Below are 11648 nucleotides of genomic sequence, written 5' to 3' on the forward strand. Positions count from 1 at the left end.
ATATTGAGCTAAAGTAGTATTTATTTTCCTCTATTAAAACTCTTTAGTTAAGCTTAGTAACTCATCCCAATAACATGTTGTGAATTAAAAAGCATCAAAACTATCCTGACATAATACAGTAAAACAGGCTCCAGTCTCCCAGACCTAAAATACTATACACTATTATTACTGTCTCCTGTCAGGAGCATCTCCAACATGCATGCACACATATGGACTCGCAGCATTGCACAAACCCATAGCACATGCCTTTTATCAGTTGCGCAAATTTTTACATTTACAGTAAACTGAATGAAAAAGCATGAATAAGCAGGTCATTTTTCTGTGTTGAAAAGCAGATGTTGGACACGTCCAGGTAGCTGCGCCCTGAAATAGCAATCGACAGCAAACATAGACTAACAGGTACTATATATAGTTACATGAAACACTGAACACCTGGGGAAGGGGCGGAGCTACAAATTAGACACACGTGATGGAAAATCACTGGGGAAACACACTAGGAAACGGGAAAAACACAGGGAAACATAGCGAGGACATAACAGTGGTGTGCAGTGAGGCCCTTCTAACCTCTCAGAGAAGGGGTGACAAAAAGTGCATGTAAATAATTACATAATTTTTTATCAGAAAGTATATGATATAATTATTGTAATTGTAAGCATTTATTTGATAACTTACCTTAAATAAAAAAACAGCAACTGATTCAAAGCATTAGTCTGTGTTTTTCAGTTGCTATAGTACTCTTATCTGACTGACAGCTGTTCTAACCAATCAAAGCTTTTTAAAATGGCTTCTGCCCCCGCGGGGGCGGGGCCACGGCTGTCTAACCCCTTGGATGAAGGTGTTACGCTACGTGCATTGATTAGTCGTAAAACGGAGCGCGCGTGCTGGATTAATTCAATATTTAGCTAACTATCATGAAAATAAGACAGATATTGTGTCATATTATATTAAGAAGCCTTTTTAAAGGCTGCCCTTCAACGTAAAACTAAGTAATAGGCTGCCTGACTGGTGAGTTTTATGTGTACTTAATGTTTTGGCTGCTCTGGCGTCCTGTAGGCATACAAATGAGTGATATTTGTGGGGGTTTGTAGCTGTATTTGTGGGCTGTTTATGTGTATGAAGTTCATATAACTCAGGGTTGTAGCAGAAGGGGTACCCACTATATTCACTGCACGCCACTGAATTGCCTTTAGGTGTGCTTTTCCTGTTGTTACGATAGCAAAGACACACTGACCCAGCCAATCTGCAAGAAGCCAAATGCCACTGCCAACAATATATTTAATAGCAGAGGAGTGTGTATTACTTCAACTGACTAAGACACATTTGCTGTATATGAGGCATAGATGGTCACAGATGATATAAACTGTTACAATACTCTTCAGAATGATGAGTAAAGTAATGTGCTGTAAAAAAGACAATCAAACTCCAGCTCACTTTTTCACTTTATCACTATTGCACATCACTACAACAGAACCTAACCTCCACATTTAACACATCCGTGACAGTGAGAACACACCCATGAGTTAGAACACACACAAGTGAGAACACATACCAGAAACGATGAAAAGACACCTCTGCACATGAGGAGCACCTGAGGGTCAGGCTTAATGAGTAGAAAATCATGTTTGTTTGCCTTCCCCCCTACACACGCCTACTGTCTTCCAGCCCAAGGCATTGAACATGCAAACTTCAAGCTCTCTTCTTTAACCTTAAAGGGGACATATTATACAAAACTCACTTTCTGCACGCTTTTGTATTTTCCTTTGTGTCTGGACTGCCCCTATAAACACTCCAAGCATCAAACCAATCAATCCATCCCTTTTCTGTGAATCAGTTGAAAAAGTTTGCTGCAAGGAACCATATGCTTCCATGAGCCATTTGAAACATCATAAAACTAGGGTTGACAATGTTAAAGCGTTTTTATTTTTTTGAATTATCCTTCACATTTACTCACCTCAACATGCCTTTTGCAATCAGATGCCTATTGAAAATTTAGATGCCTGTCGAAAATACTAAAATCAATATTACAAACTGTACAGCGAGCAAGACTTTCATTGTTTTTTTTGCTTTTACCGGACATGGATACACTTTAGAGTAGTCAGAAGTGAAATGAGCTTTAATGGGAGCCATGATGCTCCTGAACGCATCCCATCCATGAGGGGGAAAAACACTACCCACCCACACTAAAAACTGATTGTCTGACTTACAGAATCTTTGTAGAAAACAGGCCAATAAGGACCCTCTCTGTTTTGCATGAGCTTCATGAATATGCACACGCGGGGAGTGACTTTTTGTTATTCTTCCTCTTTTTCACACACGCGATTGGGGAAAAAAGTCTGTGCCACTCAAACATACATGTATATACTAGTGTTTTAGAAGTGCGACTTATCACACTTAATCACAAAATATTGTTGTGATAAATCAGATTAAATTGTTTAATCGATTGAAACCACTACATAATACACATCTGTAAAATCAGAAATCAAATGGTTGCTGACCTTAGAAACCAGGCACTGTCTACAAAAACAGCTTCCTTATTTAAAAACTCTGATGGTAATTATTAGGGTTTTATCCTGGAGCGGTGAGGAATCTCCCTGGAAGAAGACACCACTGTATTTTCCCTGGCAAACAGGGTACTTTGCTAAATCTCACTTAATCAGGTTCTGATGCTGAACAGTACCAACCACAATGATCATCACAAGCTGCTCAGGATTGGTCACTTCCAGTTTCAGCTCTGTCCTGGAAATATTATTAAATCTGGACTCTGGGAAAGCCAAGATTGAGCAGTTTAGGCCTAAACACTGTTGCTAGTATACATGTTTTTATATTTATATGCTTATTAGAAACAACACATATATTCTGATATTATCTCAAACAGACCTCCAGAAACAAAAGATTGGAAAAAAGAAATTAATTAAATTAATATTTGATTGCACACCCTTTGGAAACAATGATAATGACATGTATGGGGAGCTTCAGTTGGTCACACATATGGATGTGAGTTTAGCAGGGTCAGGGATGGGCCTATAAGGGGTTAAACAGGGCCCCACCTGGGTTGCCCACTGCACTGTCCAGCTGGGACCCATGTGAGATTAAGGTGGGCTGTAAATATGGGGGTCTATTTGGAAACCCAGTAACAACAAATGTAGAAACCCACACAGAGCCCACCTGGAACCCAGCCTGCATTAACAGTGGGGGCCATCTGGGTTTTACACGATTTCAACAAACGAAATCAAAGAATCATCATATGATTTAGAACCAGTTATTGCTTAGTTTTGAAAAGGTGTTAATTATGTGGAGTGATATCAGATTTGACTTTTCTCAACTTTTTTGTTCTGTCCCAAAGTTGTTACAAGAAGATGCATCCTTGTGGGCACTTGCTCATATTTTTTCCATGAAAAGCATAGGCAATAGGGACCTTTTGTGATACTTTTCCCAACCATGGGGGCACCAGTAAGTGCAGGGGTGCCAATATTACATTCAATACTAGATTTGTGCCCTTTCCTGTTTCAATTCCTCAGCTTGATGTCTTGTTAGCCCTGGTTATTGTGCCTTGATAGCTATTACATCTAGCCTCTGGATGTTCTTGTCTCTCGATTATTGGACAGGTAACCAATCTGGCCTAGTAGTTGCTTCTCCAGGCCCTCGTACACTTTATACTTCATTACACATGGCTCTTGCACTTATTTAGCCTACCAGCCTTCATTTATGCAACAGCCCATGTCTATGCACTGTCCTTGTAACTATTTTTAGCAACAGCAACTTCTACAGCTTTAGACAAAACTAAGAGATAAGATGGATGATCACAAGCCGTCAAACCAAGCTGAACTGCTTGAATTTTTGCACCAGGAGTGGCATAAAGTCATCCAAAAGCAGTGTGTAAGACTGGTGGAGGAGAACATGACGAGATACATGAAAACTGTGATTCAAAGCCGGGTGATTCCACCAAATATTAATTTCTGAACTCTTAAAACTTTATGAATATGAACTTGTTTTCTTTGCATTATTTGAGGTCTGAAAGCTTTGCATCTTTTTCATTAATTTGAACATTTCTTGTTTCTGCAAATAAATGCTCTAAATTACTTTATTTTTATGAGGAATTTGGGAGAAATGTTGTCTGTAGTTCATAGAATAAAACAACAATTAATTTTACTCAAACATATACATATAAATATCAAAATCAGAGAAACTGATTCAGAAACTGAAGTGGTCTCTTTTTTCCTAGCGCTGTAGGTTCATGTCTTACGCATGTAGGCACTCTACTGGTTCAGGTTCTAATGAGTTCTGCTCTTGGCCTTGGTCCCAATAAACAATGGTCCTGTGTTGGCTTTAATCACTGCTCCTATCCCTGACCACACCTGACCAGCTCCTCAGCTCCTAAACCAAACTTGACAGCTACAACTGTTGCCCAGCCAAAGCTTCCTGAATCTTCTTTGATGTGGGTGTATGTTGGCATGTTCTTCCAGCTCACTTCCCTTTTCTTCACATTTCTGCTCCAGTAAGTCCAGTCCAGATGGATGTGTCACTTTTTTCCTGACTTTTGCAACATAGCACAGTTAGCTATGTAAGCTAGGACTGCTATTTTAGCCTCTGACCTGGGAACTAGGCACTCGACAGGTGATTCTGGGCCAAACACAACCTTAAGACAGCCATGTAAGACACTGGCAAATGGCAAGTGTATAACCTGACAGATTTGACAGCCTTGTTTAATTTTTCTCATGACATTTGATTTCCAGGCAATGGTCTACCTGCAAATTATGTTAAACTGTGACTATTTGACCGTGTTTGAATGATATAACTGGTTTCCCAAGCCATCACTTACATTTTTTAGAATGAAAGTAGTATGTAAGGTTAAAATATTATTATTCCAAAAAATGTCCTAAAAAAACCCAAAGTCTTGACAGATCAAGGAGGTCTTTACCATGCTGACCAGATCAGTTTTTGATGAGCACAGGGTAAGTTTTGGTCTGTGTTGTATAGTTTAGCTGCAGCTGTAGGGTTTACCGGCACTAGGCCACATTTGATCTATTTTAAGAGCCAATGAAAACCCAAAAATCAGTGTTTCAGAGAATTAGAATATTATATAAGACATTATTAGTATTTTTAGCAGTGTGGACAGTGTGCCAAGTCCTGCTGGAAAATGAAATCTGCATCTCCATAAAAGTTGTCAGCAGAGAAAAGCATGAAGTGCTGTAATATTTTCTGGGAAAACACTGCACTGATTTTGGACTTGATTTAACACAGTGGATCAACACCAGCAGATGACCAACCCCATGTCTCTCCAAACCATTACTGATCATCAGTACATTTCACATTTCATTTGGAAATCAAGGGATCAGAGTCTGGAGGAAGAGTGGAGAGACACACAGTCCAAACTGCTTGAGGTCTAGTGTGAAGTTTCCACCAATCAGTGATGGTTTGTAGAGACATGTCATCTGCTGGTGTTGATCCACTGTGTTTTATTATCAAGTCTAACGTCAGTGCAGTTTTGTTTTCCCACAAAATCTTACAGCACTTCATGCTTCCCTCTGCTGATAACTTTAACGGAGATGTGGATTTCATTTTCCAGCAGGACTTGGCACACTGCCCACACTGCCAAAAGTACCAAATGGTTCTATATAATATTCTAATTTTAAAGTTGATCACTCTGTGTGTAATACATCTATATAATATATGAGCTTCACATTTTGAACTGAATTACTGGAATAAAGGAACTTTTTTAAGATGCACATGTAATCGTAAACAGGGTCTACTGTATGTCTCCTTTCCCATTCGAATTGTAGATCAGTTTTCTTTGTGTTCTCTTTCTGTAACTTTTTCCTTCATACCTCAACCATCCTGTAACACCATGGCTTTAACAGTTTTAATCGTTTTTTCCAATACGTAACTACATAAACTATAATGATGGCCATAGACTTTTTTCTACTGTCCCAAAATGTATATCTTCACCGCCTTTTCTTTCCCCCTGTTCTTCTCCTGCACTGCCCCTTAGAAGCACATGAAACTGGGTCAGAAAACACAGGCTGAGTCCAAAGATTAAGTGAAACCAGGAATGATGATTGTTTAACTCCTTTGGTACTGAGCAGGGAGCCGTGCCTCCAGTAATAATGTGCGCATAAGGAAGGATAATCACATTTCATCACAATTCATCTAGCTTTTCAAACTGCGATAAATTACTGTCAGCCTCAGCCTGGCTTACGTAGCGCATTATATCAGGTGAAAAGAATGCATATGACATACATTAAAGCCACAATTGCGTATTTCAGTGCAGCAACACAGCAGTGGATTTGAGGGAAGGAGTTTCCAGGAGGAATCACTGGATACAAAAAAAGCACAACTAGTGCAGTGGAAAAGCTTTTTTTTTCCTTTTTACCAGAGGTGAACATTACTGTAATTGAGTAAATTTTATTAGTAATTTGTCATTTTTAAAGTAGTTTTTAAAATAGGTAATTTTACTTTTACTCAAGTACATTTTAACACAAGTAATTTACTTCACTGCATTGAAAAACTCCCCATTACTGAGTAAAAATGAAATGCTGGGGAAAAAAAATTTGAGTTTTGTTCTCCATGCAGTGTTTATAAAGGTTAGCGGGAGAGATGCTGTGTGAATCAGCTGTGTAGCCTGGGGTCTGTGTGCACGGCTCCTGGGAACTGTTGTTCTGTCGAGTTATGCTACCCATCGATATGTGCTTCTTTATGGCACTGCGCATGCACCGACCAACATTCTTTTTGTATGTTTTTTTATATTTTTTATAATAATTCCTTAAGTTTTTAATTCTGAACATTAAATCATCTGCTTGGATGTTAAAAACATGTAAATAAAGCAGTTAAAGCATAGGAATGGCAAGTTAAAAAATAATAATGGACTGTAAAACTATAAAAATACGGTTTATAGTCACCTATATGACCATAACTTTTTTAACTTTTTAACAGTAAAGAAAAAAATTAATCATAGAAATGTATGCTACTTGTTCTTAAAATGTTTTATGGGGTGGTCTAAACAAATATTGCCTGAAGAGTCCAAATTATTTAATTTGATAATTATTTAATTCACGATTTTTTTTTACTTTTACACGGGTAGATTTTCAGATGGGTACTATTACTTTTACTTAAGTAGAATTCTAGCAAAATAAAGGTACTTTTACTTAATTACAATTTTCAGTACTTTTTCCACCCCTGCTTTTTACATTATAAAAATACTATGTTTAAAAGCTCCATTTAGTTCTAAAAACAGCTGTAAAAACTTCACTAAAATCACTAAAACATCAGAATCACATGATACATTATCTTCAGGCAGCAGATTGTGCAGCTGTGAGGTCATTGTGCAGCTCGCTCTGTTGTTCTGATATCTTCTTAAACTCAAAAGTGTTTTGGTGGAGAAAGTCACAAGGCTGCAGGGAGGGCTGAAAGGGAGAGGGGGGCACGTTTGGAGGCCAAGCGATCAAGCGGTCTTCCAAAAAAACAACATCTGGAATTGCTGCTGCCTCTGCGCCTCAGACAGCGCAGGACGGAGAGGAGGAGCCAGACAGGAATAAACATGGTGGATCTGTGTCAAGATGTGTCTACATGTGTTCTATAGGTGTGGAGTCTGGAGAGACTCCAGTTGGAAACCATATTTGTTGCACATTATAGACATAATTTCAGATGGAGGAGGGGCTAATAAGACATAGCAACTGGAAATAGTTCAGTTATTACATTTAAAACATTATTCCCATCAAAGATTAATTAAGTGGATATTTTTAAACACAGCTAATGTGTTTAGAATGCTAATATATTTTTGACTTAAGTAGAAGTATAAAACTACACACTCCTAAATGTACTTAAAAGGTAAGTGTAAATAAAGTTTCTGTAGAGTCAAATAAATGACATTTTAATCTCTGCTTTTTGTACAACAGAAATATATAATTATATAAGTAATGAGTTAATAATGTTTAACTTCACCCATCTAAAAATCACTCCACTCCCATTTAACTGTGTTGGTTTCCAGTTATCTACTGGTTTTAAGAGACTGGTAATTATCCAGAAATCTGATGAAACTATGACTGTGGTCAAATTTGGCCAAACTTTTTATTATTTTCAAACTGTAAAAGATGAAACGTATGAAGATGAAGATCTTTAACTGTAATGTTCAGAAAACATTCTACCAACCAAAAATTGTTTGCTGGGGAAAATAATCAAATGCCTTTTTTTCACAGAATTTGACAAAAGTAATGTGAACTTCTAACTGGTTTAACAGTGAGACAAAATTAAATGTATCATTTCGGTAAAAGGTGGAGGCCAAATTCCAACTGTTCCCAGCACAATTATGGTGTAAATGGATGTCTTGTTATATCAAATGCTAAGTACACATTATGGGGGAAAGATTGACCTGGAATAAACTAGAAAATCACATCAGTTGGTGTAAAAATGCTTTAGCTTCTTATGTTGTGAGATTGGAAAGCAGATGTGCTTTAGACAGTAGTTGGTTTCTATGGTCTGGATTAGTTGATGAGTTTGTTTACTTGGAGAGTTTTCTCCCTCTGTTTGGTTTGGTTTCACACAGGCATAATCCTAAATGCATCAAAATGTGCACAGTTAAACAACGCAAGCACATAGTGTCCTCTGATTGGTCAGAGCTGTCTGGTGTTGGAGCAAGAAAATAAATATAGCGATTAGATTCTGTGTTCCAGTGTGTATTTCTGTGCAGTGTAAAGCTTTGTTGACACAGAACGGTTAAAAACTTGCTGCTGCGCTTTCAAACACATTGTTTTCAATAGGCTGTGCAGCACACATGTACACATAGTAAACAGAGTCGCACAGCTGCGAGTAGTGATCACTGCACTGTACTGCATGTGCAAACAGCATGGAGCAGCAGAGACAGCGTTTGTTTATATCTGTGGTAATTAGCGTTATCATGCTAATATATCAGATTAAACTGTGTAAACCTTATCAGCAGTTTAGCTCAAATGAAAGGAGATTTTTATTACGCAAGCGAGTTAGTTTGGGACCGGACCAAGAATATCTTCACTAAAAGGCCTTGGTTCGATTATTTTTATCTGCACCCGAGTGTGATTACTGTTTCACACCTGCTCAATCGAAGCCTTGAATTTGACCTTGAATTTGTTGAAAGATGAATGGACCAATAGAAAGGCTCTAAAAGTCCTTGAAATCTATTGAAATAAAAAAAACGTTTGTTCATTCTATTTTAAAGTTCCTCTTTTAGAAATACAAAGTTTTGTCAGATATCAATGCTATTTAGATCATACAGAAACAGATCAAACCTGAAGGCCTTTTTCCATTGAAAGCTTGTTTTTAACCCAAGCAACACCTGGGAGACACTCTGCCACAGATTTTCCAGCTTGTAAAAAATGAGTCATGTACATTTTGCCTTAACATATGTTGAAAGAGATGCCTAAAAAGAGCTATGGACTGCAGCTGGACATTGTAGAGATTGGCTGCTAGTCCCAGAGTCTACAGAAAACAATAAAATGGCACCTCCATGCTGAGAAGCTGCTTAGAGGACTTCTCAGTAGAGTATGTCTACTCTCATTTAACCACAAACACGGGCACCTGGACTTCATTAAACACGCTTTGAACTGTGATCCTGTGGTCAGAACTCAGACCATATGTTCTTCAGCAAAGTAAAGGTGTAAAGGGATATAAGTAATGTAAGTACATACAGTATGAGTCAAAAGTTTGGACACATCGTCTCACTTAGTGTTTTTTATTTTTTTAAATGTTAATGAATACTAAAGTTATCCAGATTTTTAAGAAACACATAAGGACTCATGTAGTAACTAAAATGTGTTAAACAAACCAAACTACTCTGTAAAGCATTTAGGTGACCTTATCTGGGGAGCTGTTAACTTGTAGTAACTCAGAGGTAACTCAGAGGTAACTCTTGGTCTTCCTTTCCTGGGGTGGTCCTGATGAGAGTCAGTATTATCAATTTATCAACATTTTTGATGGTCTTTGCAACTGCATTGTGGATATTTTCAAAGTTCTTGCAAGCCTGGCACTAAGTGACAACAGAAAACTATAATTATAATAATATTATTATATAAAATAACAAGTTAATCATTTTTAACTTCACCCAACTAAAATCAAAAGTCACTCCACTTGTATTTAACTGTGTTGGTTTCCAGTTATCTACTGGCTTTAAGAGACTGGTGATTCCCAGCAACCAGAATTTTGACCATTGAGGGAAACTAAAGGTGTCTAGTTAGGTGTGATAGCTATTTATATTTTTTAATCTGGTATTGAATTTAACTAATATAACAATATTCAATTGGAATAAGGCGATTGATTTTATTTCAGAAACACATCAACATCAAGGCTTTTAAAGATACTTTTGTAACCCTTTCCAGCTTCATGCAAATCAACAATTCTTGAACGTAGCTCTTTTAAAAAACTATTTTGTGCGAGGCATGATTCACATCAAGCAATGCTTCTTAAGAACAGCAAACTCAAAACTGGTGTGTGTTTTTATAGGTCAGGTCAGCTTTAACCAACACATCCAATCTCAGCACATCCTGAGTCCAATTAGCTCTTAGAAAAGTCATTAGCCTAGGGGTTCATATACTTCTTCCACCCTGCACTGTGAATGTTAACATGTTGTGTTCAATAAAACCATGCAAACATATCATTTTTGTGTGGTATTAGTTAGTAAGCAGACTGTGTTTGTCTATTGTTGTGACTTAGATAAAGATCATAACACATTTAATTACCAATTCATGCAGAAATCCAAGTAATACCAAAGAGTTCACATACTTTTTTTCTTGCAACTGTACTGGATGGAACTCTGTCTTTCCAGAAAACATAAATCTTCAACTTCTTTACAGCTCAATGCTGGGGCAAATACACATCTAGCCCATGTATGGCACTGAGCAACTTGCCAATAGGTTCAAGTTTAAAACATTAGGACATACAGTATTACATAGTGTGTTTCATAGTGCACACACTTCTGTGTTACCTGTACATTTCAGTCAGTGAAAGATCATAAACCAGACAGAAAAAAAAAAGGCTTCCCAGCAGGAGCTGCTGAATCAGGCCCTTCCCCCGCTTCACTAACACTCTGACCCAGCTACATTCTTCAGGAAACTCCCCTGCCTCAAACCGGGCCTGACTGAGCTCAGTGGGCTTGCTAACCAGTCGATCAGTTCAAGACCACATCAGAGGCTTGGAGAACAGTGCCGGCTCCGTCTCATCTGCAAATCCTCTACTCTTCTACTTTCTACTTTTCTTTTTTCCAGGATAACACCCCTCCCCCCAAATCAGACCATGCTACGCCACATCTGGTTTTCATGAAGAACGCCATGTCATCAAAAAGATCCCAGTCAGTTCAGCAAAGCCAGCGAGGGGAAAGAGGAGTAAACAGCTTATTGACGCAACAGCAGTGGAACCAAACCACAGCAAACTGCTTCTAGAAAAATAGGAACATGGCAAAATGCCATTCGCGACCTTTTTGTCTAATGAGACAGACTGTTCAGATTTCACCTGGCCTGCTTTTCACAGCTCAAACTCAGAGGAAGTGGAGGAGTGAGAGGGGCTGAAAAGTGCTGTACTGGGAAAAACAAAGAATGTGGGAGATGGTTTTAAGCAGCCACATCACAGCTGTGCTTTGTAAAAGGAGCTGGGGTCTTGGTGGTCTGTTTCTTGGAGTCTTGAACACA

This window comes from Astyanax mexicanus, chromosome 8 (assembly GCF_023375975.1).
Source record: "Astyanax mexicanus isolate ESR-SI-001 chromosome 8, AstMex3_surface, whole genome shotgun sequence".
NCBI lineage: Eukaryota > Metazoa > Chordata > Actinopteri > Characiformes > Acestrorhamphidae > Astyanax > Astyanax mexicanus.